The sequence below is a fragment of the Pteropus medius genome, unplaced genomic scaffold (assembly GCF_902729225.1).
Source record: "Pteropus medius unplaced genomic scaffold, Ma_sr-lr_union100, whole genome shotgun sequence".
In the NCBI taxonomy this organism is placed as follows: Eukaryota; Metazoa; Chordata; class Mammalia; order Chiroptera; family Pteropodidae; genus Pteropus; species Pteropus medius.
Window position 1 is genome coordinate 30,264,975 of NW_024355205.1, and position 6,308 is coordinate 30,271,282.

General features: G+C 35.0%; 1 protein-coding gene across 3 annotated transcripts in view; it reads right to left on the reverse strand.

Annotated features, from left to right (window-relative positions):
* SCAF4 (SR-related CTD associated factor 4) overlaps positions 1-6,308 on the reverse strand; it is a 57,520-nt gene that overhangs the window by 49,703 nt on the left and 1,509 nt on the right. The gene's annotated exons all lie outside the window — the stretch shown is intronic.

Below are 6,308 nucleotides of genomic sequence, written 5' to 3' on the forward strand. Positions count from 1 at the left end.
GCCGTAAAAAAGACAGTATTGATTTCTATCTGGATTTACTATGAAGTGGGCTTTTAAAAAAATCTCTGCCCAAAGTAACCTTATGTTTAAGACTTCCCAACTATTTGTAATCTGCTGCTTCATATACAATTTTTTGTAATTAAAATAGTGTTCTTCAATTATGGTTGAGATAAACGATAAATCTGGCTAGAACTGTCTACTGAAAAAAGATCAACCTTTACAGCTGGACATACAAAAGTTAAGGCTTAGAAATAAAATGGAATATTATTATTGTGACAGACAGTTATGTAGGGAAATTTTTTTACTTTTCTCAAAAAAGTACAAATGTAATTTCAAAATATCAATCAGTTACTTTTTATCCATTGTAATATTTGTAACCGGTGTGAAGTTCACATTTCTTTCTTGGCTAATTTCATGACTGTTTCTGAAATGTTGGAGAAGAGGGTGAAGGTGAGTGAGTATGTTTGTGTGTATGTGTGTGTAAAGAGAAAAAGGGAGGGAGAGAGGGAGGAAGGAAGGAAAAGTTCTGCTCTAGATGTCAAACGTGCTGCTCTACGGTCTCTTCCAACAGGGATTATAGACACACATGCCTTTATACCAAAAAAATCACCCAATTATATTAACATACATTATAACTTTCAAGAGATACTTGGATGGCCCTCCAGTTTTCACTGAGCTCTAAAGGTCATCTTTTATTTTTTCTGTCAAAACGGGTGCTTCTGAATCTTAGCTCCACTCGAGTTACATTGGCTTTCTTGCTGAATTCACTACTAATATACCCAATGCTTCACTGGAATATCAAGGTTTCTATATATTTATCTATGCCTTAACAGCAACCAATAAAGATCTCTAACTATAAAACAATGAAATGTAATCAATAAGCCATGCAAATACTGAACAGGATGAAGGTGATCAGAGTATAATAAATTATAATATTGTTTGTGAAATCTTCTAGCTCTTAAAAAAAAAACCAAACAAAAAAAAAACCCCATTAACAGTACACTATGAATTATACTTAATATTAACAGAGAAATGTAGACTTGTCTCTTCTAGTCTAAGCTCTCAACAGATCTTGGTAAGGCCTAATCTTAATGCAAATTTAACAATTATCAATTCTATCATTTCTCTGGTTCCACAGGAACAGAATATTATTAATCAACCAATGTTACTAAAAATTTGAACTGTTAATAGGTTAAATGCTTATTTTATGTACCTGAGAACATAGTGTAGCTTGTTTTTACCTCATCATTAACATATGCTGTTGCTCTGAAATATGCTTTAAAAAAAGGATTCAGCATTTTATCTCAATAAATGTTATAAATACTAAAGGTTCATCATTTATGTACCAACATTTTTCCTACCACATTATCAAGGTGTATTTAAAATGAGATTTGAATGTGTGCAGTTAGCTACAGAAAAGTTACCTGGAATGATGAAGTAAATTATATTCATTTGTGCTCCATGGCAAGAAAACCGACCTACAATTTTCCTGGTAAAAAACAAAAGCAACAAAAACTCCCCAAAACACACACCTGCACAAAGCCAATTATCATTTTGTCAACTTTCCATTACGTAGTTTAATCTCCTGAATTGTTTCACAAGATTCTATAAGCCAACTTTTCCGTTATCCCAATTTTCTCTGAATCAGTACCTTATCATGTGCCCATGTAATTTTTTCTGAAACAAAATACTGAACAAAATGACAGTCTTGGGAGGGGGATATTTTCAACAAGATCAGAGATAAATGCTGCTACAGAAAGCTCTGAAGAGCCAGTTTTATTCTACTCACCATAAAACCAGACCTGTTGTCAGAGATAAGCAATTTTCAGAGTCCAGACAAAGCAGAGGAATAAAATTATAATTAACTTTTAATATTCAAAACTCCTTGTGATAACAGCATAACATGGTCAAATGAGGCAAGAGAACCTCCAATTTTACTTCAACTGTTGCCCAGGTCTTCTATATCTCTTCCTTACAGTAAGAACCTTGTTTCAACTCTGTTCACTTTTTTAGACAGACCTCTCAGAAAAGAAATGATCAAAACAACCAAAGATTAACATTACACATTAAAATACTTAAAGTATCTTCATCATATGATCTGAAGTGAAGACAATCACACCTAGTAATCAACAGGTAAAATTTACAACAGTCCTTACAGAACAGTTTCCAGTGGGAACAGGAAAGGGTGGTATACTCTCCACTTAGATGTGGAACTCAACTCTTCCTTCAGACAACGTGGTGGCTCAACCCTGATAGTACAAGTAGTAAGTATACCAACATCAGCTCACCTATTAAGCATGCATGCAGTTTAATTTGTCTGATTTTAAAGATAAAAATGAATGTAATAAAAGTACTCGTTTTCTTCCTGCACTTCCTGTACCATCACATGCACACCACCTCAGCACCTCTGTGCTATAGTTTTCAAAAAGCAATCCAAGGGTCCCTTGAGTTCTTTTTAGTAGTCTGTGAGGTTAAAACTGTTTTCATGTTAATACTAAGACATTTCTTGCCTTCTTCAGTCATTTTCTCATAAGTCTACAGCAGTTTCCAGAGGCTATCTGATGTGCCTAACTGCAAGAAACTGAAATAGACATGAGAATCCACGTTTTATTAAAGTTTAAATAAGATTTGCAAAATGTAAAACAATGTCATTTTTCTTACTATTTTTGTTGTTTATAACATTTTCATTAAAAATGTTATTTATGTTAACATATAAGGGCTTATTGTTATTTTTAATAAATGCATTTCTCAGCTTAAATTTTTAATACAGTAAATATCAATAGCTATAACTCATAGATATAAAAGTTTCTGTGGTTCTTCACTTTTAGGAGTTTAAAGGGGTCAAAACCCAAAGTTTGAGAACAGCTGTCCTAGAGAAACTCTAACAAGGAGACATGTTTGAGAAAGTTCGCTGCAGTGTCTGTCAGCCAAAAAATGAGAAACTTGTATGTTCATCAACTGAGGAATAAAATGGTTTATTCAAATGATGGCATACTACACAGCAGTTAGAAAATCTAAATCTTAAAATATATTAATGTTTGAGCAAAAAAAAACCCACATGGTAGAATATGTACAATATACTACACATGTACATATCAAAACACTGAATATTATATATTGTTTACGGACCACAGAGATTGATACTGTGCATTATTTGCCTCTGACAGTGGGGAGGTGGATTGGGGTGGGGGGAAAATGGGAGGAAAGGAGGTCTTTATAAAATTTTGTTTTAAATTAGAAACACTTAAAATAGTAACAACTGTCAATTCTTGTTATATTTTCTCTGAATTTATTTTGTACTTTAAACATCTTAAAATCATAGATGCTGCAAAAAAAAGTGGGAGAAAATATATTCTTTTAAATTTAGAAAAGACTGATTAAATGCAACTGAAGGATTAAGAAATCCAATCTATACCCTTTATTCACTCAATAAACATACCAAATACCAAACTCTTCACATTAAGGAGTGTATAAACAGAGTAGAACAATTAAGTATTGGTCATAACTGAGCACTGATTTTTTTCACTCATCTTTTCATCTTTTACAACACTTACCACAGTGCTTTGCCATAAAAGTTCTCTGCTAAATGGGTGTCTTTAATATCCTTCTTTTTATCTTTCTTTCTGCAGCAGAGCAATTGACCTGATTTACTTGTGCTTCTCATCTGTCCCCTTCCTCTTATCCATGATTTTGCTCTAAGTTAACCAAACCCTTTTGTTGTTTTAAACTATGCTTTTCTATACTTCTCCTCCCAACATGCTCAAGCTTCCACTCCCATCTAATAGAGAACAGGCCTAGACACTACTTACTAAGGCTAAGATCTTGTATATACTATATAAACATAGGAAAGGCCTAGCACCAGTGCCTAGTACATTGTTAATTGCTATTCCTTCCCTTCATCCTCAAGCAACTTTCCCCTGAATTCCTCATAACCGAACTTCTAAAAAAAGACATTTGCTACCTCTTATTTTACTTCCTCCATCACCATTTGACCTTACAACTCCACATCTCATTAACCTCAAAAAATTTAGACACCTTTTTCTTAAGTCTTAACTGGTGACCACTGACCTAGTATTACATAAAATATCATCTTTAAGCAGCAATTAAGATGGGACGATCTGGATTCAAATCCCAGCCCTGCCATTAGCTAGCAATATGCTCTTGGGTGAGTGAAGTATTACTTTACTTCTTTGAAAATCAGTTTCCTCATCTATAAATGGATGTCTATGTAAGGCTGTAGGAATATTAAATTAGATATATATGTACAAAGTGCCTAACATGCTACAGATGCTTGTTAAATATTAATCCCTTTTCTCCCCACCCCTCTCAGTTTTTTTTCAGGGGACATCTGAGAGTGACTGCTGGATTTCTCCCATTACCTTTTGGTTGCTTCTAAGTTTGAGTCCTAGGTGCCCAACTGCTTGCCAAAAATTTCCACATGACTGTTTCACTAAAACTCAAACTCAACCTGTTCAAAAACCAAACATATTTTCCCCTCCATGAAATATGTTTTTGAGACTGCCTGACTTGTGTTAACAGCATCATCATTCTCCTAGCACTTAGAATGTGGAGGCAAAAGGCGCTTATAAGCCTATCAGATGCAGGGTCCATGGATTCCACTGGCCCACATCCTTCCCCCTCCTCTCCAGTCCCACTACAGACATGCCAAGTTCAGATTCTACTTGCCACTCCTACCTCAATCCCCAAATCCGCCATTCTTCCCCACATCTCTGCCTTCTACAATACATACTAGAAATCAAGCAATGTTTTGATTATATCACTCCATGACTTAAAACTTTCGGTTCATCACAGTCTAAAAACATAATTAAAACATATCACATGTGAAACCTGTCAGGCCCTTTATCATCCTTACTTTCCAGTAGCCTCCGGAGTCAAACTACTGTTCACTTATTTCTCAGCACGGTTACCCTCTAATCACTGTTTCCTACACCTTCTTCCTTCCCTTCTCAAGTCTTCACCAATCCTCCATGGTCATCCCACAGTACTCTATAAATGCCCCAAGGAAGCTGTTCTATCACACATTATTTTGCCTAACTTGTGTCCTCTGAGCTTGGGAATGAATACTAATAAGGGACAGAGATCCTCGGTAGTGCCACTGCATTCAGGACACAGCTTTGCAGCTGAGTGAAGTCTCAAAAGTTTGTAAAATGAAGATAAGATTTGAGAGCTTTGAGGTTATACATAACTAATCAATAACATGTCATGAATGGGGAGAAATAACTGAGAAGCACTATAAATAAAGCAGGCACAAGATGGAGTTTAAAGCAGACTAATTTCTCCAGAAGATAGTTTTCTTCAGACTTGGAATTGGCAACATACACCTGACATAATGCAATTTGCAGTTCATAAAGACTAGAAATGGAAATGAAAATTATTTGAGGAAAATGAACAATAAGAAAATTATCATTCTGTACATTTAAAAAGATTAAAATACCCTTTCCCTTTTTCGAGAAGTCCATATCATTCCTAATTTTGATTTTTCAAAGTAAAAACTACTCATCAGTTTTCTAGAATTCACGTAAGATCCTTTGCTTAATAATATGTTTAAAGTCAACTTTTCCATAATGCCAAATGAGAATAAAACACTTCTAATCTTAATACGCAAAAATCCTCTTCATTCAGTAAAAACTGCCATTAAAAATATTCAGTAAGTTTTATCTTGGGAAAGAAATGTACTCATAATCTTTAAAAGAAATTGTTTTAAGGGGAAATGGCAACATCCATAGGTCAGCGGTGGAAGTCTGGCGGAGATTTAAAGAGGGAGAAAAAAAAATTGTCATGCCGTTTGTATAAACTCTCATTCATTCAACAAGTACTTGCCAAGCACCTGCTATGGTGGGGGGAAGAGGGAAAGAACAGAAAACTCTCCCTGCACTCGTGGAGCCAACATTCCGGTGCCTTCAGGACCCTGAAATCTTTGGAGCACTATGACAAATTCTCCAGCCATCAAAAAACTAGGAATTATTGCGTTATTTTAAAAGTCGTCACAACTGAACCTGGCAAGACACTGTCCAACAACAGTTGTAACTACTACACTTAATGCATTTTATGTACCCATTACATGAAGACAAATCGTTTCTAGAATACTTTGTAAGACAATAAATGGTCCTAACTGCAGTTTTACTGGAGGGCCCCTTATTATGGCACTACGAATCGAGTTATCACACTATAATTTTGTTCCAAGTGAATCTACTAAATCTCGTCGTGAGATGCAGCAAGTTTTTAACGCCATATCAAGACATCTAGAACAACTACACCTGATTTTTCCTTAATGTTGGGTTTTATGT